Source organism: Ixodes scapularis, unplaced genomic scaffold (assembly GCF_016920785.2).
Source record: "Ixodes scapularis isolate PalLabHiFi unplaced genomic scaffold, ASM1692078v2 PGA_scaffold4__175_contigs__length_147842914, whole genome shotgun sequence".
NCBI lineage: Eukaryota > Metazoa > Arthropoda > Arachnida > Ixodida > Ixodidae > Ixodes > Ixodes scapularis.
In genome coordinates this window covers 80,934,655-80,958,481 of record NW_024609879.1, presented here as the reverse complement: position 1 = coordinate 80,958,481, position 23,827 = coordinate 80,934,655, and the positions used below count along the sequence as shown (strand labels likewise).

Here is a 23,827-nt window from a genome sequence, read left to right as displayed (position 1 = left end):
GGTCAACCCGACACTGTCTTCTTAGATTTTGCGAAGGCGTTCTACAGGGTTTCGCATCGCAAATTACTGCATAAATTGAAGCAAGTGTTGGGCAATGATCGCCTACTGACCTGGATAGACTCGCACCTTACGAATCGTAAACAGTTTTTGTGTGTGGGCAATGCTGAATCAGTAGAGTTACCTGTTTTCTCTGAAGTGCAACAGGGCTCGGTACTTATACCGTAGCTCATTTTGGATTTTATCAATGACCTGCGAGTTGATAAGCCCTCGATACAGTGGCGTTTCTTTTTTTGCTGATAATTGTGTATTGTTTTCAAACATATATTGTGTATCGAACCAAAAATGCTTACAGGAGAGTATTCAAATGATTTCATTGTGGTGTCAAAAATGGCAAATGGATCTGAATGTCAAGAAATGTGTGCATATGTCAGTTACACTGAAGAAAGTGGCTATCGTTTTTTATTATTCTATTCATACATATGCCTTAGAATAGTTAATGAATACAAGTATCTGGGTGTTACTATCACGTCCAACTTAAGCTGGGCTAGTCATATTGAGCAGACTGTCACAAAAGCATCAAGTAAATTGTGGTCGCTACGTAGGAAAATGAGTCCCTGTACTCCTGCGACAACGCTCACGGCCTATAAATCGCTGATTCGTTCTTTGCTGGAATATGCTGACGTCGTATGGGACTCCCACTCGCAATCGCTCATTGACCAATTCGATGGCCTTCAAAAAAATAACTTAGGTTTATTTACAACTCATACGGCATAGATTCACACGTGTCAGCGTTGTAAACCCCCTCCGGAGTGTCTCTATTATTGTGTCGAAGGAAAGTAAGGCGTCTGAAATATTTGCATAATATTATTCATAATTAAGCTGGTTAAAATTTTGATGATTATTTGCAGTATAACGCGAGTCGTGATACAAAGCAGAAGCACAAGAGTTTGCTCCTTGAGTTCCGCTGTAGAATGTTTTTTAAATACTCCTTTTTTTCTTGTTCTGTTTGTGAGGGGAATGAGTTGCCACCAAGTGTGACGGCGATTGCTTCTGCCGGTTTATTTGCAAGTGCAGTTGATGAATGTTTTTCTGTCACCGATTACTAAGCTACTTGTTAATTGTTAATTGTTCATTCGACTCATTGATGGCTTTTCATGTTGTCTATCATGCCTTAGCCCTCGAAAGCTGGCCGCCAGTATTCTGAAATAGAAAAAAAAAGTTTGTTCCGCTAAACAAGACGTCGTTCAGAAAAAGTTCCCCTGTGGTGCTAGAAGACGCGGCATTTGCAACCCGTAACTTTGTTGTTTGTCGGTTTTGTCGCACAACCGCTTGATGTGGCATCTAATATACTGAATTTCCGGTTTCCTGTCTGTTTACGACCTTTTTTGCGAAGCCATTTACAAAGTACTCCCGAATGGTTGTGTCGTAGTCCCTCATGAAACGCTCTGTTTTTCATGAGGCGTGTTGTTAACGACATCAGTCTTCTTTGTGCATACTGCTTGTTGTCGTTCAGCTCTTGAACGTGATAATTCCATGGTAGGGAAACTTCATACTGTCCATCTTTATATTTTCCTTTGCTGTGAAAGTCTTCGAACAGCAGATTTGCCTTGGTCGGTGACTTATTTTGCAGTTATCCCAATATGTTCAGGTTCTGAGAATGAGCGCAGCTGTGCAGATATGTCAGTTACGTCAGCTGTAGTCATTTTCAATACCCCTCTAATCGATGAGGATATAGAAGTAGACGAAGTTGAGGACATGAGACCTTGTAGAGTCCAACCAAAGATTGTTTGGATGGCCATCAGCCCTTTTTCCAAACGCTTTAAACTTCCACTTACTACTTTCCAGTAATAGTCAGCTTCGATTAGAAGGCTCAAGCCTTTCTCACATTCCCTGTCACTGAAAGCGGTATCCGCAATAAGCATGTATTCAGGTATGCTCAACTCTACCTTTGGTGGTGCGGCGATGATGTGGACACAAATCTGTGGGACATCTAGAGCTTCAATGCGTACGTCTTTTCTGCTGCCTTAATTGCGCAGTCATAGTTCCCCTCTTCGAAATATTCTTGCAGCTGCCGCTGCGCCTTCTTCAAAGGTAAAGATTGTCAAGTCTTCTCCAAGAACCTTCCGGTGAAGTTTCTCCGCGATGTCCTTTCTGACAAAAGTGCGTTGACTTCTACCATCAGTCAGGAGCCGAACAAACTCACTATCTCTTTCTCCTTGTGCCCACGCTTTTGATGTTTGTAGACGCATTTAGCAAGGCCCTCTGTTTTTCTTTTCAGTTGCTTTTGGAGAAGACTGGAGCACAGCTCCGGTAGAGATTGCTTTGCGACTTGCTATTAAGGCTTGTTCAGAGTTTGCTTTTCTAATGCATTGTAGTTTGGGTCGCACATTTTGTTGCATGTCCTCTGGAACAATTAGCACGCTTTAGATACCTTGCGCTTTTGCAATTCTTTGCACTAGGCTAGGTTTAGTGCATCGAAAGCAACGATTGTTCTTTCTCAGGACTTCGTTTTGTCGGTCCAGTAATATACGCACCAAACAGTTGGCAGCTATTTGCGTCTCCAGCTCGACGCTCGCTCTCCCGCGGCGGAAACGGGAAGCGCTCTAGTGAGGGTCCCCTGATTCTCCTGCTCAGCGGGCATGGCGGGACTCCTCGCGATCATGGCTCGCGAAATGTCGTTTCTGAATGCAAACAGCACTCTTCACTGTCCCAACGTAGTGCTGCAGCCGGTATGGGATTGTACCTCACTGGAGAGTTTTAGTATTGCGCATAGAAGCAAACGCATGCGGCGTGCGTGTGCGTTAGAGTTGCGTGCCCCACGTTGTGCGTGCGCCTCATCACCATGCGCCATTCAAGACCGCAACTTCGGGCTCCGCGCAAGCGCAGTGTGCAACGCGCAAAGCTAACGCAAACGCACAGGGCTTGAGTTCGCTCGTATACGCAATATTAAAACTTACTACTGTTTCACCGGCTTCCAACGCCAACGAAACGTGCTGCAGTGAGCAGACGTGCAAGCAGGTAGGCGTTCCTTCGAACTGGAAAGGCTGAGATTGGCAAAACGACGGCGAGCAAATACAAAAGTAAATAAATGTTATGAAAAAACTAGTAATTAAAAAAAGCTTTTTTTTTAACTTTTGGGCGTTTGGTCTGGAAGTATATTGGCGGCGACTTTGGACGTTTCGCCGATTGTCAAAAGTCGCGACTTTGATAGCACAATATACTTTACCCACAATTCATGTAATTTTACATGTATTTCTGACATTAGCTAGAATGTTTTTATTTATTTTATACTATTTTTATTTTATTTGTAATTAAAATTCAGCAATTTGAACCAGTGATGATAATTAGCGCAGTTTTCATTGTCATATTTCTTCGCGCGTATAAAATTAGATCATAAGCAACAAATTATATTAGAGCTTGAAGAATTACTTATTCAAATATGTGAATTTGAATATTATTATTATTAATACAAATCGCGGCAATGTATGTCTCTAATTAAGGCCAAGATCACGAGAATACTCTATTTAACCATAATAGTCTTTCCAGAAAGGTATAATTCTGTTTTTTTTAGCATATGAAAAACTCTGACATAGTTATCAAGAAAGACAAACAGTTAAACGCTGGATGTAATATGAAGTCCTACGCGTCACGCGGTGCTATAAAAACACACACACACACTTCAGCTGTCTGACTCGGATTCCGTCTTGGGTTGTTGCAGTGAGAGCAGCGTTTATTAGTTTATGCGTTTCGTGGACTTACTGTAAAAATTGTAATTATTCTCTTATTCTTGTGCTGGGATAATTGTCATTATTTCCCATGACTATTATCTGAGCGAGAAAAAGGCAGCGAGAACGCACACATATCAACACTGATGTTTTCAACAACGACGAATATCAGCCTGGATAGAACAGTATGTCACAAAATAAAGTTTCCGCGAACAACTTTTCTCAGTAAATAATTACGATGTGAGACACGTCTTGAGTAATGAAAGAATCTGAAATTAAGACCTCTGTCGAGATATTAAATCCAAAATAGAGGTCAGTTTCGGTTTCGCTCCAGAATTAAAACGCGCATTCTTCCGTAATTAATACGCTAAACACCGTTCTTGTTTTCAGGTTAAAGAGGTGACCTACGCTCATAAAACATTAGCTTCCTCGTATTACCAGAAATAATTTATGTCGCTCAGTGAAGCCAGCACACTAGACAGGCTCAACAGCGGCACGCATCTCTGACCCTCACTAAACCCGCCATCTTGGAAAATGAGTGGCGCCACCTATAGTTAGTTGGAGTCGCGAATATGGTCAGCTGATCCGCAAAACAGGCACTGTTTTTCGTCGGTGTTCTTTTCTGTCACGAACATAGCTGTCGAAGGTGGATATCGTCTGGGGCGTTCGTTTCCCCAGTTGAAGAACTGGACAAACTGGCAGTTGGTTGAACTCTTTACTTTCCATGCTCAGTCCGCTCTCGACATTCTATTTCGCTTTTGAAGAAGTTCAAAAACTTTTTTAGTGCGTTGCCTTCATTTGTCACTTCGGCTGTTGTTTTCCGGTGATATTCTAGTTTGAGGTCTGATGGCAGAGCCCTTCGTAGAATTGTTAGTAGGAGTGTCCCGCAGGTGCTTGAAGACACACCATGTGCCTTAAGGCTTCGGATTCCAGTCTCAAATTCGTCATATAACAACCTGAGCTTCTCCTCGTTCTGAGAGTTGCTAACTGTTCTTACTGCAAGTAACCGTGACATGTGTTCACTATGCCGCACATAATCAAAATTACAAGCGTGGGACACAGATGTCCTCTTGCGGCACAGCTGGGCACACGTGAATGTCGTCCGCTTGTATTACAAAAAGAAAAAAACTTCAATGCCGATGCCATCACTCGTTCTAAACTTCGTAAATTAAAAATGGTGTACCGGCCGTCTCGCTTCAATACTCCTGCTTCAGACCCAAACGAGAGAATCTGGGATCCTCACTTTTGACGAAATAACTGGCACCAGCGGGTTTGTAGGCCGATGAAACTGAAAGAGAGATTTGAGATTAGTTCCGTCCAAGGAGCAATTACTTTGAGTAGCCATAAGAGCCCACTAAGCAAGAACGATATAAAATTACATGAACGGGACATAGATATCCTCTTGCGAAGTAACTGGGCACATGTCAATGTCGTCCGCGTGTGTAACAGAAAAATAAACTTCAGTGGAGGTGGCCCCAGTTTTTCTGAGCTCTTTGATTTGAAAAAAAAAAAAAAAGTTTTCCAGCCGTCTGGCTTTAGTATTCCTGCTTCAGACTAAACTAACAAGTATGGAATTCTCACATTTGCAGAAATAACTTGCGCCAGCTGGCTTCTAGGCCGTGAAAACTGCAAGAGAGATTTGCCTTTAATGGCGTCCAAGTAGAAATTTCTTTGAGTAGAGGCGAAAAGTACACTAAGCCGGAAAGATTCAAAATTACATGCGCGGGACATAGATATCCTTTAGCGACGTAACTGGGCACACGTCAATGTCGTCCGCGTGTATTACAGAAAAAATAGGCTTCAATTCACATCCCCCAGTTGTTCTGTGCTCCGTCAATTAAAAATTCTGTACCGGTCGTCTGGTTTCAGTATTCCTGCTTCGGGCCAAACTGGACAATCTGGAATCCTCAGCTTTGATGAAACAACTGGCGGCAGCTGGCTTGTAGGCCGGGAAACTGCAAGATAAGTTTGTCTTTAGATGTGTCAAAGTAGTAATTTCTTTGAGTAGCCACGTAAAGTACACTAAGTCGGAAAGATTCAAAATTACATGCGTGGGATATAGAAATCCCCTTGCGACATAACTCGTCACCGAGACCGAGCTAAATACGACTACAGCGCCACTCTTTATCATTTGTCTGTACTGTGGTCACCTTGAGCTTTGAAAACAAAGGGAAAAAAACTCTTTTTGTATGAAATTTGTTGGAGTTTAGTAAAAAATGATGGGCGCGTGATGTTTTTAAAATCTTTAGTTTGCAGGGTTTTGCGGCACAATTAATATTGTTTTTATACAACCACGCCTCAGCGGTGCTTTCAGATAGCGCGTCCCGACCTAGGTGCATTTGAACTTCGGTAGTAAGGCGCGGCGCGTCCGCCGGGGAGACGGGGGTGGCACCCCTGTAACCTCTTCCGCTGTATCTGTTTCGGGGCCAAAATGGCCGATTAAAGCCAAACTAGAAGTAACGTGCAGTTCCTCGAGTGGCCGCTGCGGGAGAAATGGCGGCGTTGTGTTCCGCATTAGCTCGGTTCAGGAGGACAGATCGGGGCCACTTTTTCAGAGCAGTCTCTATGGCAGTTACCCAACTGAGTGTTTTAATAACGTTGACTAAATTGTAGCTTGGCCTGCCTCAGCTTGGTTTTATTTCAACATGGCGGCGACAATCGTTCCCTGTGTGTGCTGTGTCGTTCTCAACCTATTTTTTGTGCATTAGTCGTCCTGTTATCCACCTCCTGCAATCCACATCAGCCGCAAGCATGCTGTCGGAGTATTGTGTGCGCGCGGGAAGAATATACAGTCTTCACGGAAGCAAGGCTGCTACTAGGGCTGCTCGGATCGTGGCTCGGAGGTCGTCGGCTCCCACGAACCACGTCCGCGAGCCTCACGTCGTTTGCTTGGTTCCTTTACGTTTCCGGCGATGAATCCCCCAGCCTTGGCCTTGGCCTCATCCCTACAGGACCTAGCTGGTGAAAAACAATCTACGAAAACGCGGCGTCTTTGGAATGCGATTACTACGATCACTTAAAACCTCACTGGCCCCCCTTCAATTGTGAGCTCCGTTTGTGTGTGTAGGCGTTGTAAAGAGAGCTCTTCGGTGTGAACGCTCTTACCCTCACAGTGTGCGAACTCTTCGAATGGTTATTCAACAGGCGGCGCTGCGAGACGCGAGCCTTAGGTGTTGCTTCAAATCGCAGTGTGCTGGTGTGGTTCTCAAAATGGGCACTTATACTCCTTTTCATACATAGCGTGCAAAGCTGTCAAAGGTACTGAAGTGGTGCGCATGAAAATACAGACAAAGAATGTGTTCCTACGAGCGTTTCGTGGACGAGTGGTAGCGCTGCTTTGGCGATACCGACGTCGCGGCGGCAGTGGTTCGAACCTACTAGACGCGCAGTTCTTTTTTTTTTTCTTTTTTTAGACATACTTTTTGTGCAAGATTGCGCGCATTGCCAAACTGCATATTTCAATTCCTCCTTTCTTCTTGCTTTTTATTTATAAGTCGCCGAGTGGCCACATTTCTAACATCTGCTCTGCCGCTTTGCAAGTGTTATTTGCCTCCAGCACCGAGTTATATATTTCTTTCGTGCAGCGTGGAATGAGGAATCTCACTGATAGCAGCCTTGCCCCAAAATTTATAATAGGACGTTAATCGACAATAGTTGTGGCCCGAACAGTTTCTTTTGAAATAGCTGTCAAGGGTAGGAATCCCCCTCTCGGGGTTCTTGCGATGCACCTTCCGGCGAATGGCGTTGTGTGTGAATTCGGCATGCTTGACAGTCCCCGTGCTCGAAACTTCTACATGGCGAGGTCTTCGCTTCGGGGACGTCACATTGCCAGATAGACACTGCGCCTTGTACTTCGCGACAGTTCGGGCGCACACTCCGGTGTTGTTACTGACCGTCTCCAGGACTTCACGACCGACTTCTCCGGGAAACGCGTTCTTGTACTCGCGCACACGTTGGCGATAACCTGCTTTCACTATTTCAAGGTCTGAGTACAACGAATCTTCGAAAATATCCGAGCAGGAGAGGTACTTGAGCTTGTTGCGTAAGGCGCCATCTTCTCAAAACCAGCCAGTGCCACACAACCCGAAACGGGACCACATGCACCATAAGCATGTTTCAAAGAAACGCCCTCGATGTCTGAACCTTTCGGGACGACCGTATACACTTTAATTCACAAAACCTATGTGACTCCGTTGAAGCTAGAGAGCAAGCATGCATGCTATGACAGACAGCCCTGGCTTCCACGAACGAACGCGAGCAGCAGACATATCTGAACTAATCTCGCGGATGCTTTGTGTCTGCACTCTTCATGAAACAATAATAATGAGGTGCGACACAGCGGTAAGGCCAATAGCCCATGCCAGATAGAAAGGTATCAACTTTCTAGCCCAAACCTCTCGGACCGAGTCAGGAGCAGTTTAGTATTGTAGCACGAGATTCCGACAATGAGCGCATCGCTCTAAAGGATGATTCGGCTGCATATGCAGTTAAGCCTTCAGCATGTTATGCAAAGCACTCGTACATCACTCGCCGTACTTCAGTTCTACTCACCTGCCATGTAGAGTACTTTCACGTCGTAGAGCAATTCTTTTGTTCGCGCGTCTCCGGCCCAGTAAACCTGGTGCACCTTCTCGTCTTCAACTACATCGCTAGAGTCCCTTACATCGCCAGAACTCACAACAGGCTGGGTCTGTCGAGTAGAAATTCTACTAAAACATAAGACATTTTAGAGCCCGGGCAAGATTGACAAGTTGGAGCAAGTGGGCAAACAAAACGAGTCGAGAGCGATCGTTCATGGAAGCTCGGCGAAGCCTCTATGGGCGAAGCGAAAGTGGCGTGTTCGGCGTTTCGGCGGGCTTCTGATAAGGTTGTCGGTCGGTTGCGCGTCATATCTCTAACATCAGCGGTTTTATGGGCTCACGTCCCGAAATCGTTTTCTCGTGCCTAGATTTTTTTTCTTATTCATAGATTTGACGAAATAGTGGTATTCGAACTAACTTTACATCCTTTGACCGTACGTCTGTCTGCACGTCAAAGCTTTTTGACGTACAGTCAGAGACAATCGATGTACAATCAGAATCGCCACCAAGACATCTTGATGGCATTTTGCGGCGGCCGACAGCCACCAGGAAACCATCAGAAAGCCGACAAGCGGAGTCTGACCGGAGTTTGACTGTCGGTCAGAGTAACTTGTTGGCCAATCAGACATGCTTGACGTACAGTCAGGCACAGTCAGCGGTCCACTAGAAAACATTGACTGCCAAACAGGGTTACATTGATGGATGTTTCATTCGGAATGTTACTACCCTTGTTTTAGGGAAATTCAAGTTGAACCTCGCAGGCGGCAAGAAGTCTCCTAATGATCAAAATGCCTCCCTTTGTTCAACAAACGGATACTTGTCTTGGGCTGCTATACTCCAGACAAAGTGAGAGTCAGCACTGACTAACTTTCGGAGAGTCGCTCATACACTCCCATGACACTTTTGCGATAGGAGTCGAGGGCCTCTTCATAAATGGAGGGTCCTCACAACTCTTGTTAAAGAGTCACGGGGATTACCAGGAAGAGTCGTGTGACTCTTTTTCTCCGTTGGAAAAGAGCCGTTAAAGAGTCGCAGTTGACTACGGCACCTGGAGTCGCCCATACGCTACCATGACTCCAGTGTGATGAGAGTCGCAGGACTCTTTTTGAAATAAGAGTCAAGTCACTCTATAAACTGGAGTCGCGGAGGAGTCAAATCTGTAGCGCGCAAAGACCCCCCACAGGATGTCGTGGCGACTGTCTTTAAAAAAGGGTCGAGGGACTCTACAAACTGGAGTCGTGGTGGAGTCAATCCTGCGGCGCGCCAATACCCCCCAAAGAGAGTCATAGCGACACCTTTTTTTTAGAGTGTAGGGAGGAGCGGCTTAAGCAAGGGAGGCTACAGATACGCCAGCTTGTTGTGGGCAAGAACCGTAAATAGATAGATATTGTGTGTTTCATTTGCTATGCTTTCGGCATGCACATCCTGTTTGTAATATTTCAAGATTCCTGCACAGTTCAATTTTAACTATTTAAAATACCGAGCATGCGCCAAGATCGCAGAAGCGCGTATCCCTGTTTTGGGAACGATCCACAATTAAGGAAGGGGCATACCAGACACCCGTCCTCCGGTTTTGAGCCGCGCTCAAATTATTAAAAGAACACACCAAGCGCCAAGATTTCGTGGCTTTGTTGCCACAATGGCGCCGGTCGCGGAGCTAACAGATCCGTGCCTTGCGGGAGCCATGCCATGGCCTTTGGGAACCAGGAAATCGAAATTAAAGAAGTAGCACAGAAATTAAAGGCAAGCGGCAAAAGTGAGCAGAGTTAACAAAACACAAGGATGAATGGGGTTCTGTGAAGCGAGGCATCGAGGTCCCGTGCTTAAAATTTTGAGTGTGGTGTATGCGGCTACTCAAAACAATTGTTACTTGGACGCAAGTAATCGCAAATCTCTCTTGCAGTTTCCACTGCCCACAAGCCAGCAGGTGTCAGTTTGTTCTTTTCAAAGGCGAAGATTCCAGATTCTCTAGTTTGGATTGCAGTAGAAAGGCTGAAACCAGACGAACGGTACATCTTATTGAATTGCAAGTGCACAAGACTGGGGCACTTGCATTGAATCTTATTTTGCTGCAATACATGCGGATGACATTTTTGTCGACATGTGCCCAGTTCCCTCGCAGTACGCATCTATGTACTGAATATGTAGTTTTAAATATATGGGGCTTAGTGTGCTGCAGGTGGCTACACAAACGAAATTGCTACTTGGACACAACTAATCGCAAAACTACCTTGCAGTTTCCGCTGCCCACAAGCCAGCAGGTGCCAGTTAGTTATTGTTCAAAGGTAAGGATTTCATATTCACAAGTTTGCTAAGAAGCAACGGCACGGCATATTTGATTCACGCAGCTGAGAACAACGGGGGGCACCGGCATCGAAGCTTATTTTGCAGTGATGGACGCAGACAACATGTTTGTTGATATGTGCCCAGTTCTGACGCAAGACGCATCTGTGTCTTGCACATGTAATTTTGAATCTGTCTAGTTTAGTGTGCTGTAGGTGGCTACTAAAACAAATTTCCGCTTGTACGCACCTAATCACAAGCCTTGCATCCAGTTTCCATGTCCCATAAGCCAGAAGCTTCCAGTTCGTTTTTGTTCAAATGTTAGGATTCCAGATTCTCTAGTTTGATCCATAGCAGCGGTACAGCATATTTAATTAAAGTAGCTCAGAACTGTGGGATCTTGCATACAAGTTTTTTGTTTTTTGCTGTAATAGTCGCGGACAACATATTTGATGATGTGTGCAGAGTTTCGTCGCAACAGGCATTCATGTTCCAACGTGCAGTTTTGATTCTATGTGGCTTAGTGTGCTGTAGGCGGCTACTCAAGGACATAGCTACTTCGATGCAACTATTCGAAAACTACTTTTGCAGTTTTCATGGCCCACAATGCACCACGTGGCAGGTTGTTCTTTTTCAAAGGTGAGGATTCCATATTCTCTTTTTGGGCCGAAGCAGAAATGCTGAAGACAGACAAGGTGTACTTCATATTTATTTGACGGGGCTGAGAACGACTAGGGGCACCTGTATTGAAGCTGATTCTGCTGTAATACACGCGGACGACATGTTTGTCGACGTGAGTCAAGTTCTGTCTCAAGAGGCATCTATGTCCCGCACATGTAATCTCAAATTGATCTGACTTCGTGTGCTGCAGGGGGCTACTCAAAAGAAATTGCTACTGGGTGCGATGATGTGAACGGGACATAGAAGAAAAGGAAGACAACATCACAGATGTGACGGGACAAGCAAGCTCGTACAATGCGGTGTTGGGGTTGGACACTGAAGGAACAAACGCAGCTCAACGTCGTGGGCCCCAGCAGCCAAGTAATGTCCCGGACGGACGTCTGAGGCCCGTGGGGGCACCTACGGGGCTTGCCGGGGAACCACCACCGGTACCAAAAATCAAGCTCTCGTCGTGCGGAAAACGCCTAGGACATCCGAGGTTCCAACAACACCAGAACTGCGGCGGCGAGTGAGCAGAACGCTCCAGACTCGACTTTCTAATATATTTTCGATGTCACAGTAACGTCATTATTCCGATTCTTTGCCAATAATATATTTTTCCTCACATCTACCGTGTCGGAATCCCGAGTTTATACTTCTTACCGTCACACTTGGGCACAACTAATCGCAAAACTCTCTTGCAGTTTCCGCGGCCCAAAAGCCAGCAGGCGCCAGTTCGTTCTCGTTCAAAGGTGTGGAGTCCAGATTTTCTAGTTTTCGCTGAAGCAGCCAGACGAGCGGCCCGGCGTGTTTAATTGGCGGTGCTCCGAACGACTAGGGACGCTTTCATTGAACCTTGTTTTGCGGCAATAGAGGTGGACAAAACTTTTGTCGACGTGTGCCCAGTTTTGTAGCAAGAGTCATATTATGTGACGGGAATTTAATTTTGAATTTATCCGGCTTAGTGTACTGTAGGTGGCTACTCAAGGAAATTACTACTTAGACACAACTAATCGAAAATTTTTCTTGGAGTCTCCACGGCCTAAAAGCCACCGGGTGCCAGTTCGTTTTTTCTCCGACTTGAGAATTCCAGATTCTCTAGTTTGGTCGGAAGCAACGGTACAGCATATTTAATTGACGAAACTCCAAACGACTGGGAACACTTGCATTGAAGCTTGTTTTTTTTTGTAATACACGCGGACGACATTGAGTGTTTTAGTAACTTTGAGTTTAATACGCAACGAAGCTGAGACAGGCCAAGGTTCAGTTTAGTACACAACCAACATACTTCATTACATAACTCTATGCGTCATTACAAAGAATTAGACAAATGTTAAAACAAATTTTTTTACGTTTAAAAGTTCTAATGTATGTCGACTAAAACAGAAACATTCACGTTGCGTCAAATGAGTTTCGTCGTAACCAGTGAACGTCGCCGCATCGCTATCGCCAGCGTAACCAAAATCAAAAACAAAGCGAGCAGCAAACTTTCGGGCGGTTTCAGTAGTTTCAAGCCTTTAGGCTTTCAAGAAAACATCGAAGAACATTCTCCAAAAAACAAAAAGTGTACCAGGTGCCGGCGTGCCCATGGAACCAGCTGTGGGTTTGAGTCTACTTGGTGAGTACTCGCCTATTCGCTTGACTTTTTCAGTGCTTTCTCTTCGAAGCGTTTGCGAAGTGTTCTCGTGTGTGTGTGCAGGAAGCGTGAAGGGGAACATGTGGGGCTCCTTTTCGCACACGTGCTTTGCGCATGGGATGACCTTCGAGCTTTTCCCAAGGAAGTCCCGCAACCGACCTGTCACTGAGCGAGCAGTCAGATTGCGGGAACGCACACAGAGGCGAAGGTCCCACCGAAGCCGGAGGGGGGGACGCGACTTCGTAAGTGTATCGGAAGCTTTATCTCGTGGATCGGTGGACAAGAAGGGTTCTACAAATCGGGTGGCGCCTTGGTACCACCTAACTAGGCGGTGTGTTTCGCGGAACCCTTGACTGCTAAAGGTACCCATTACGCGCTGGCTCTGGTATTTGCACCCCGTTTGCTTTCACTGCGGGTGTTCGAATTCAGGTTCGATTCTCTGCATTGATGATGTTGCTTGTGAAGAGTTCTTTTTTGACTAGGGCACGAACTTTTTATACAAATTGCTGCATATGTTGCACTTATTTGCTAGCCCTCTGGCTGTAGTTTATTTTGAAGGTTGTGGGAAAAAACGCGCAATGAGTAGTTACAAAAGAAAAAAAAAATATATATATATAATGTAGTGTCGAGTACCGTCCGACGGCACTCTTGCAGAACGTTTACGTGCCATGCAATGGCACTGCACTCGCGTCTTCAAGGGCCGTCCGAATGTCGTATGTAAAGCGAATTGTCAAAACGAGTTTTTCGAGGTTGTAGCGTAGCTTATTGGAAATTGTAGCGTAGCTCGCCTCATAGGCAGCGGACCCGGGTTTGATCCGCAGTGTGGGCTTACTTTTTTAAATCTTTTTCTCGCACATTGTGTTTCGTCGATGCATTTGGCGATATTTACGTCATTTATTTTTTACCATTAACACTGGGGAAAAAGCAAAAAAGGATGTTGTCGAGGAAACTTTGCTTAACAAAATGGTATGGGCGCCCCTTTCCGGAGGTACATGGGGGACAATGGTGCTTGGTATGGGACAGAGGGGCTGGACGCTGCGAGGCGTCATGTGCCACGGGGCCAAGTAGGTTAATAGTTTTGTAATTAGCAGCCGCATACTGTTGCCGCGAGGTGGCATGAATGTATGCGGGGGGTTGGTTAACGAGCTCCCCAGGGATACGTGTGCTGTTCGACTTGCTTTCGGACGGCACTTTAAGGCGCGGGTGGAGTGCCGTCGGACGGCACTGTAGACAGCCAGAAAAACAACAACAAACGAGGTGTTTCCAATAACTTTCTTGAAGAGATCATGAACTGATTTTTCAACTACTTCCTCGTCAGCTTTCCTCCTCAGTACATAAGCAAAGTGAGAAACCATGTGGTCGTACTTCAATGAAACCCAAAGTTCTGCCAGCAGACTGAGAGCCGGCATGGACAAAGCCCTACATAAATTTCACACTTCACATTTTTGCAAGCGCTGACAGCCACGAAGGGAGCGACGAGACAAGCGATGGCGACCCTTTTTTGCTATCGCTCAGCAGCACGACGAGGCATACCACATGAAAGCGACAGGAGCAAGCGACCAATGCGTTAATCGACGTTTTCTAATAATTCAAGAACCGAGCAGCGTTACAAGCGACAATGAGAAATCTCCGTCGCTGTTGCCGATGCTCGTCTCGTTGCTCACTAAATCGCTAACACGCGGTCCAGTTTTAATTGTCTGAAAGCGAGAGACACGTGCCACGAGTGAGTGCCGTGCTGCCACTCACTTCCAAGTGCCTCTCATTTCAGGGCTACACTGCCATTTGCTTCCAAGTCCTGCACGGGCCTCCTGCTCAGGCGCTTTGATGCCACTTACTAAACTAGCACAAACTCGTCAAGGGGTTTTAGGCGGGGTTAGCCGTCCGGTATGTTTGCCGCACCATTCTTTTCGGTGCCTCAACAGTCCACAGTTACTTCACAGTAACAAGTTGGGACGTCACGATGACAGCGGCACTTGTGCCTGCTTTTCTTATACACTAGAGGTTTGAAGACCAACTGCAGGCTTTCAACAGCATGCCACTTTCAGTTTTGTAACATCATTGTTGCTTTCTTGGGACAATTCTTAATACATGGGAGGAACAGGATGGCAATTGCACCAGTGGGGAATACGTCCAGGCACTACACCTGTACTAAAACTTGCTTGAGCACCTGTTTATTTATGTTTATCTTTACACTTGCAGCGTTACCTCCGAGGCGGGGTTTCCCTACCAGAAGAAAAATTTGACTGGGCATTCCAATCGCGCGAATATTTCAACCAGCGCGTCACACACTGCCTTTGCCGTTAGCGATCTGATACAAACCACCTCCGGCCATATCGTACACATATCGACCAGACACAAGGCATCTTTGTAACACCTACGACGCCGGATCTAACGGTCCAATACAATCCATTACAACGGTCTGGAGTGGAACATCTGGTCTTACCAGCGGGATAATAAGCACCCGGTTTGTGGTCCTAGGTCTCGCGTTCACCTGGCAGTAATGAGGCTCTTTGCAGTATTTACTAATCTACGCCTGGGTGTTCGGCCTATGAAACGAATTCTTAATTTACTGCTGCGTTTTCCTTCAAGCGAAATGCCCGTGAACAGGTTTGTGATGGGCTACCTCCAACACTGTCTTACGCCTATTTTCCGGTAAAACTAACTGCTTCACAATTCTGCCATTTATATTTTCTTTGTGGAACAGCATTCCATCAATCACTTTCGTTCCTTTTTTGCCTGTAGCCACAGTGGATTCAGCGACTCGTCGTTCTTTTGCTCTGTTCGAAACTGAAGGCAACTTTCAGATTCTATTTCGTGTATGTCACTTCGCTCGTCCTCAGACTCTACAATCCCGTTTTCTCCCTCGGACGGTGACAATCCCGTTCTCTCCCTCGTACGGTGTGGTCACCACACATGCCTCCATCACAGGCCCTTCCTTCAATACTGCAGCTTCACAAAGAATATCTACATGGTCTGCCACGGGCATTTCCTGTTCTACTCCTCTTAAAACTTTTAAATCCTCCGGTGTGAGTAGTGCGTGAATTTCTCCGGCGAGCTGCTCGGTTAGAGCGCAGAGCAGTAAAGTACCCGGCCTTGTATCAACCGTACTTCTACCAAGTCGAACCAAGACATACGTGAGATCCGCCTCCACCTAGTGACCGAAAGCGCCGTCCAACCGAACCTTTCCCTTTTGATTTTCATCCAAAATGGTGGCCATAGACCTTCGAAGCACTGTAATGTCTGCCCACGAATTAATCCTGGCATTGAAGTACTTGCCTCCTGAGCGGAGTTGCACAAATCGTTGTCCGTCAAGCGCTTTGTGTTGTACAGCCAGCGATACTAGTTTATCATGCACATTGAATGTTTGCTGGACGTGTTCGCAGTCTAAATGCCTTTTTACTGGTGCCGTTAGCTTTGGATTGGTCTCAGGGCAATTTCTTGCCCACACGCGAAAGAGCGTCGAGTGTCGCCGAGATTACTAAGCTCAGTACGCCCTCTCCCTTTCCGTGGCGTCACAGCCTCGCTCTTACCAGAGTCACCGGCAGCGTCTCTCTTGTGTTAGGGCTTTGGATCACTCTGTTCATTACTGTCTTGATGGCATCCAGCTAGCCTAGCTATCGCCTCAGGACGCAGCCACTATCCTGTTTCATTCAAGGCACCATATGTTTTTATTTCATTAGAGAGGGACTTCTTCAACCTATCCGCGACGACTAGTGGCAACAAGTCATCGTAAGCATCCACGCTTCTACTGTTCACACAATATCTGAAGTTGCTATTAAGTTGGCCGGCGAACTGGCTCCACAACTCTTCCCGAAATTCGCCTGCCGTATTGAACAGTCGCTTATATTTTTTTGGAGATAGTCTTAGCTTACGTAGAATTCGTTCTTTTAGCTTAGCGTAAGATGGCAGTTCCTTCATGCCACTGCGCATGACCATTGATCTGACCCTCTCAGCTATAAACGGCATAATGAGAACCGTTTTTTTATTTTATCAGGAACCTGAAAGGAACGAAATATGACCTCTACCGCCTCGAACCAGCCAGGCACTAAGGTCTTGACCCCGGGCATCCGGCTGAGTACATTACTCGAGAGTGCAGTTGTAATGCCAGCCCCCAATTGGCACCACCACCATTCTCCCTCTGCATTTTTTGGAGCTCAATTTGTGCCCATATTGTTCGAGCTTAAATTTTTCAAGTTCCAACCAAGTATTCATCACTTCAGAATCAGTTTCTCCCTCATATTCTGAAGTGTCGTCAGGCTTCTTAAGTTTATCAGGCATTTTACCTTTCCCTTTGCACGACTCCTACTTCTTCACCAATGCTCGAGTGATCATTCAACCCAAATAGACAAGCATATGCGCCCACCAATTTAGGCTGACTAGCTCTTCATTGACGATAGGCAGTCAGAGGCACTGGCAGCAGAAATGCCTAGCAGGGATGTCTCAGGGGGCGTCCAGATTCTACCGCTTGCAGACAGTAGTTCCTGTCTTTGACGAAGAATGGAAGTCTTGTTTTCCGCCGCTCGTTCTTGCGCTGAGGCTGCGTCATGCAGCGTTCGTCTCACTGGTCACGCCAAGCCCTCCTCTGGCGCCCGGTTGCATGGCCGCCGAAAAGCCGAGTTTGCGTGATGTCAGCAACATCCGTGCTATGCTCCGGACTCACCGCTTCGTCGCATATGGTAGACGAAAAGCGTGGATTGCTTGAAAGGGCAACGTCCGTGCGGTATTCCGGACCGACCGCTCCGTTGCTTATGACCAGAAAAAAGCCTGGCTTGCTTGAACTTGGCGACGTCCGTATGGTGTTGGTGCTGGCCACTCACCCCAAGGTTCCGTAGCTGAGCTCCCGCTGTCGACTGCGCCAGTCACGGCTTGTGGTTTGGGTGCCGTGAGACCCGGGAAGGTTGGGAGTCAAAATTAGGGGGGATGCGCTTTATTCGGGTTCCAAGTCTTGCTTGAACCAGCTCCAGCCCAAAACTGCCCGTCACGTCCATTCTTCCTTCCGTCGTCATCTCGCCTTTTTCGACGCACCAATCAGCGTACACCACGGGTAACAAAAATATAATAATCACAAAGCCTGATAACCCGTCGGCAACGGCGCTTAATCCGCTGCCTCATACATGCCGCATGCATGAGATATGCCGAGACCGAAGCCCTTCCATCGGGCACTGTAGGGGAATTCGCCAAGTTCATTGTCCAATTCATCGTTCTCCGGCACAGTTCACCGCAACACTGATATCAAACCAAGGAGTGTTGTGTTTGGCAGTGCTAACTAAAGAGACCCTCCCGATCAGCCACTCCAGTCATCGTCGAACGACTGCGTACTATCGGCAGAAAAACGTACTGACGTAACGCCTAAACAAGACCATCGCCCACATTATCGCCATGTACGACGAGCTGTAGCACAAAACTTGGCACGAGGTTTGACTGTACATGACGTTTGCTCACAACACGGCAGTTCGAGAGACGACTGAATTTACGCCTTTCTAGCTGGTGCATGGTAAAAAAAAAACGACTACGCAGGACGCGATGCTGCCCATCGCGCCAACAGACGATTGAAGCGACGACGCTCATGCGGTTGATCAACTGGCCGAAGAAGTCCCCAAGCCCACCCGACTTCGGATTCAAGACTAGCAGCGTTTCGACGCTCGCCGCTACAACCTTCGAACCTCGAGGTTGTTCACTTCCAGCTCTGAGACAGGGTGTTGGCGTGGAAACCCATTCATTTCCGTGGCCTCAGCGAAAAACTACGGAAACGATATTCGGACCGTACAAGGTACTTTGTTGCCTTCGGGAGCTCAACTACGAAGTGGAGCCCGACGGACTGCACACATCATCACGATGCCGACCACGACCCGAGGTGGTTTACGTCTTTCGACTCAAGCCGTTTTACGTCCTGTAGGACTGTGGACGTTTTGTGTTCCAGGGGACTTTTATAGCTGAACATTATCATGTTAAATTTTGTGTTACATCTGGACGATGCGTTTTTAAAGGGGGCAGCAATGCCACGTGAATGATCGCGAAGGTAGCTTATCCGTTCATCTAGAAGATTCGCGCATACTGTTATGCCGAGCGTAAAAGATAAGGAGGCCAGAATGATGCCCTCTCAGTCTCGCCCTAGCTCTTTCCTGGTCATCTTAGGTCGAATATTAAAGATTGCAAACATAGTACATAAAGCGTCGTGTTTTAAAAGTACACAAGGTGCGCATCTGCATGAGGCACGTGCAACTTGCAGCCTTTATGGCGATCATGGCGGCACAGCGCAGCACAGAGCTAGATTTCAGACGCAATGTTCTTACCAGAAGGGGCGCGCGGCATGTGTCTCGAGCATTTTAACAACAATGAATAACGGCAGTTTTCAGTTATTTAGGCGTTTTACTTTCTTGACGTGTGTTATTTTTTTGTTTCTGGCAGAAGCTCGATCCCGTTAAACCTTTAGTTTACTTTGTTTTCTTCTACCTTATTATCCGTCATTCGTGAATGTATTTACATAATCGGCGGGCCGTCCTGCTGGCTCCTTTTGAGAAGAGCGGTAAAGCGAGAGCCCCCGAGGTGATATGCGAGATGCAAGCCGCAAGTATTACGAAGAACCGAAATGAGGGTGACAGTACGCCGGCACGATGAGCAACAAAAATATTGCTGCGGCAATACACACACACACACACACACACACACGCATGCGCACGCGCACGCGCACGCACACGCACACGCACACGCACACGCACACGCACACGCACACGCACACGCACACGCACACACACACACACACACACACACACACACACGCACACACACACACGCACGCACGCACGCACGCACGCGCGCACACACACACACACTCAGATATATGTAACCTAAAAATATCCCACCATTTATTTATACGGTTGTGTACGCTGATGAGAGAATTATTTTCTTTAAAAGCGCAAAACAACACTACAGATACAGGCAAAGTATTGCCGCGCCCAGGGCTGAGAAAGCAACGCTCGGTCACGGACCTCCAGAAAGTTCTCGTTTATTCATGTACCGCTCGTAACTTCTATCATTTATTCCTGCTTTTGTTTTCTAGAAAGTGCGTGTTCATTCTCGCCCGATCACGCGACGCTCGAGCCGCTTTCGCCGAATCTTCGAGATAGCGACGCACTCTAGATAAGAGGCCGCCAGCGACCTTGTCGAGTCAGTTTCGCCCCAGCGTTCGACTCTGCTGACACGCCGACTTCGACGCCCGCGACGCTCTGCTTTCTTCTGTTTCCTTCTTTATTTTTGGCACAAGTTCGCCACATTAAACGTTTATTTATTTCTGTTTATTTCTTGTTTATTCGTCACCACCCGTGACAGTATTACCTAGTCAAACTTTGGAAATCTCTCAAAAAAGTCAGCTTCAACTTAATGTAATTTTAACAAGATGTGTTATATTTAACCCCATGAAGAAGCAAGGCAAAATGAAAATCAGTTATTTCCCTATATTCCAGTTACTACAGTGAAAGTTCTCTGGTGTTTGATTTAATGAGCAGTTTACCTGGACAACTCATGGGACTCAACTAAGAAGTGATTTGTCGAAAAAGGTTGCTTTAATTTGATGCACAATTGCCTGCAGAAAATGTAATATTAGGCACTGTTTAACACGAAATTATTTTTTATACTTCTGTTCTGGCAACAACATATATAGACAAAATGCACTATATTCGCTCCGCTCCAGAAAAGGATGCTGAGAATATGTAAAGTTGGTAAAGTTGACGAATTTATAGTAGTACAGTTTTTTATTTAAACCACTAATTACTTCAAGCAAATTACATTAATTACTTCAAAGTATTGATAATAATTTACAAACATATCTATAATATACATAAAATCAATGCTACACTAAAAATTAAATTTTGCAAACCAAAAACCCCGAAGATAAAAACAAATTACGGAAAACCAAATTTAATTTTATAGCTTATTTAGTGCTAAGTTTTTTTCACGACCATGCCTACTTGTCGTTACTTCATCAGTAAAATAACTAGAAAAAAAAAAACACTCATTCACCACGAAATAGGTTTCGGGAAGCAGGATCTCAAAATTTTTATATCTACGCTGTGTTGCAGATTGGAAAGAATTTCACGCTCACGAAAAACCGACGACAAAGCAGAAGATTGGAACGACACGCGTGGAACGAGGAGAACTACAGACAGAAGCCGATCGAGACACTTCTCTGTAATGATGTATATTCAATTGATTTATTAGTGTACATACAGTTTGTGTTTTGTTTTAGCGGTAATTGCCTAATTTAAAATACGACGCCCACACGACTTCTCCGAATCTCAAACATTAGGATGCCGAAAACCCGGGATCAAGAACGATTAAGGTGATCGGATTTTCCATCTTTGTGGAACACCTGACTGGAACGCTGTTTCCGAGAGCTGTGTGAGAGATCCTCAAATATGGAACGTCTCATGGCAAAACGTGGGGTGAAGCGGTCGCAAAACATGATAATTATCCAGGAGGCGACAGCGGGGATGGAGACAATAGACCTGACATCGCTGACTGCCCGGCTAGAGAGGCTGAAGGCCAATAACCGGACATTTGAAGAGTTGAACATGGAGTTAGAAGATCATGTATTGGAACAAGACCTCATCGCAGATACCACTACGGTCAAGAAGTACGACGACGAGGCCATCCGAATGATGGCGCTGTTGTACTACAAGGCAGACTCACTGAGACGTAAGGAACAACAGGCACGGGCCACCCAGACAGTGGCGTCGGAACTGGGGGGGCAGGGGGGGCGACCGCTTCCCCAGAGATTTTTTAGTAATGGCGGCTCGCGAGCTCGATATTTTGCAAATTTCTCAGAGTGCGATATTTAAGATATTTCGCGGGCATGAATTTCTCGCATTACGAGTGGCATGATGATATTCATCATCATGGCATTAGCCATTCGAGGGCTCAATTATTTGCGGTTATTTTAAAACCAGAAATAAGCAGGAGCTTCTCCATTTCTGAAGCCGAATAAAGCAGTCGATACGCGCCTACGCTGCTCGAAGCGCATATGACTTCGCAGCTCGAGGCTGCAGTAATCCCCGGGGCGTCGTGCCGTGCGGGTACCGCCGAGGACTTGGACGAAGGTGGTCAAGTATACGACCCGCAGACCTACATGACTACGCCGCATCCTGGAACACCTCGGTTCCGAAGGAGTCAAACACCAGGATGTCCTTTCACATCGGCCGCGGTCACAGAACTGAACTTTTTAAAGCATACGAACCACGCATAAATACAAGACGGGCTGCAACGCCCTCTTTTGTCATGTCAGTCAATCATCATTCCGATCTTTTGACTATCTGCCAGATCGGTGGCGCCATCTCTGGGCACAAATATAAAAGTCCAAAAACAACAGTCATTCCCCGATTGTTTCTTGAAATCTCTAAGGTTTGCAAGCATTCCCCCTCCTCTTAAAAGAACGTCCTTGGACAAGTGGTTGCGGGATAATGCCGCGAAGAAAAGAAAACACACTGGGAATTCTTCGACAACGGTGCCATGTGACACTGAGTGCAGTGTGGGTGACAAGGACACGAGTACTGCACATTCACCGGGATCACAGACAGAAGTGGAGGAATCCCAAGCCCCACAATCGTCTCGAATAGGTTCTGTTGCGAGCATCGTAACGAAGTTTCATCCAGCCAGCGACTATCGGTTTCCTAAAAAACGCTCAAGAGAGAGCCTGTTTGCCTGAATGGTTCGAGAAGTTCAGATGGCTTCACTATAACTGCGATAGTGACGGTGTGCTGTGCTATGAATGCGTGGTATGGTGCACTATGAAATGCGAAAACAGTGTTCATGGTGCTGAGGTGACTTTCATTTCATCCGGCTTCAGAAACTGGAAGAAGGCCACTGAGAAGTTTAGAACTCATGAACAAAGTGAATGCCACAGCCGTTCCGTGGATAACTTGTTGCAGAGACTGCAGAAAGCACCAGTGATCAAGCTTCTCAGTGAGCAGAGCATGAAGGAGCAGAATGAGGCGCGAACGGCACTCCGTGGTGTCTTCAGTTCCATCAGATACCTTGCACGCTCGGGTCAGGCCCTGCGCGGACATTCGTATGAAGATGGAAACCTGCGGCTTCTACTCGACGAAAGATCTCAAGACGTCCCGGCCTTGGAGATGTGGATGAAAAGGCTGGACAAGTGGCTGAGCGCTGACGTTCAAAACGAAGTCATATTGAAATCATGTCTCACGAGCTGCTGCGGGGCATCATACAGGACGTAAAGCATTCAGCCTTCTTCAGCATCATTGCCGACGGCACGACGGACGTTTCATCCTCTGAGCAGTTCTCGCTGTGCATCAGGTGCGTGGATCTAGACACTTTGCATGTAAAAGAGATTTTTGTTGGCTTGTACAACCCGAGTGATACCACAGCCGCAACTATTTTCGCTGTGATTAAAGACATGATCATGCGGTTGGGTCTAGACTTTCAGAACCTTCGTGGACAGTGCTTTGATGGTGCTGCAAATATGTCAGGAAGGTTTAACGGGGTGCAGAAAAAAGTGACCGAAGTGCAGCAAAAAGCTGTGTACGTTCATTGCAGCAACCACGCCTTAGATCTTGTTCCGAAGGAGGTTGCACAAGGCTGCGAGCTGATTCGCGACGCGCTTGCCATCGTTAAAGGGGCGGTGCAATGATTTTAAAACTGAACGAATGTGCAGCTTGTATTTTTTATATTGTTTACTTCGGCATAAGTAAGAGAAAGAGTGCCACCATACCCCGAAATACCTCTATTTCGCTGCGTAATCGTAAAATAAAGAACGCTTTTTTTCCCAACCTGCGGCCACATGGTGGCCGCAAATGGAACCTGTGCTGTGACGTCATTCGGAGTGGTTTTTGTAAGTGATGGTGTTAGGCAATTGTAAGCTTGATTTAAGGTTAAGTTAAAAAAATCTTGTTGTTTAGGCATGCATAAACGCTTCAAAAGCCTAATAT

At 46.3% G+C, this 23,827-nt stretch overlaps 1 pseudogene; it reads left to right on the top strand.

The window, feature by feature from the left end:
* Positions 1-21,298: 21,298 nt before the first annotated feature.
* On the top strand, positions 21,299-23,529 carry LOC115323050 (annotated as a pseudogene).
* Positions 23,530-23,827: the final 298 nt, after the last annotated feature.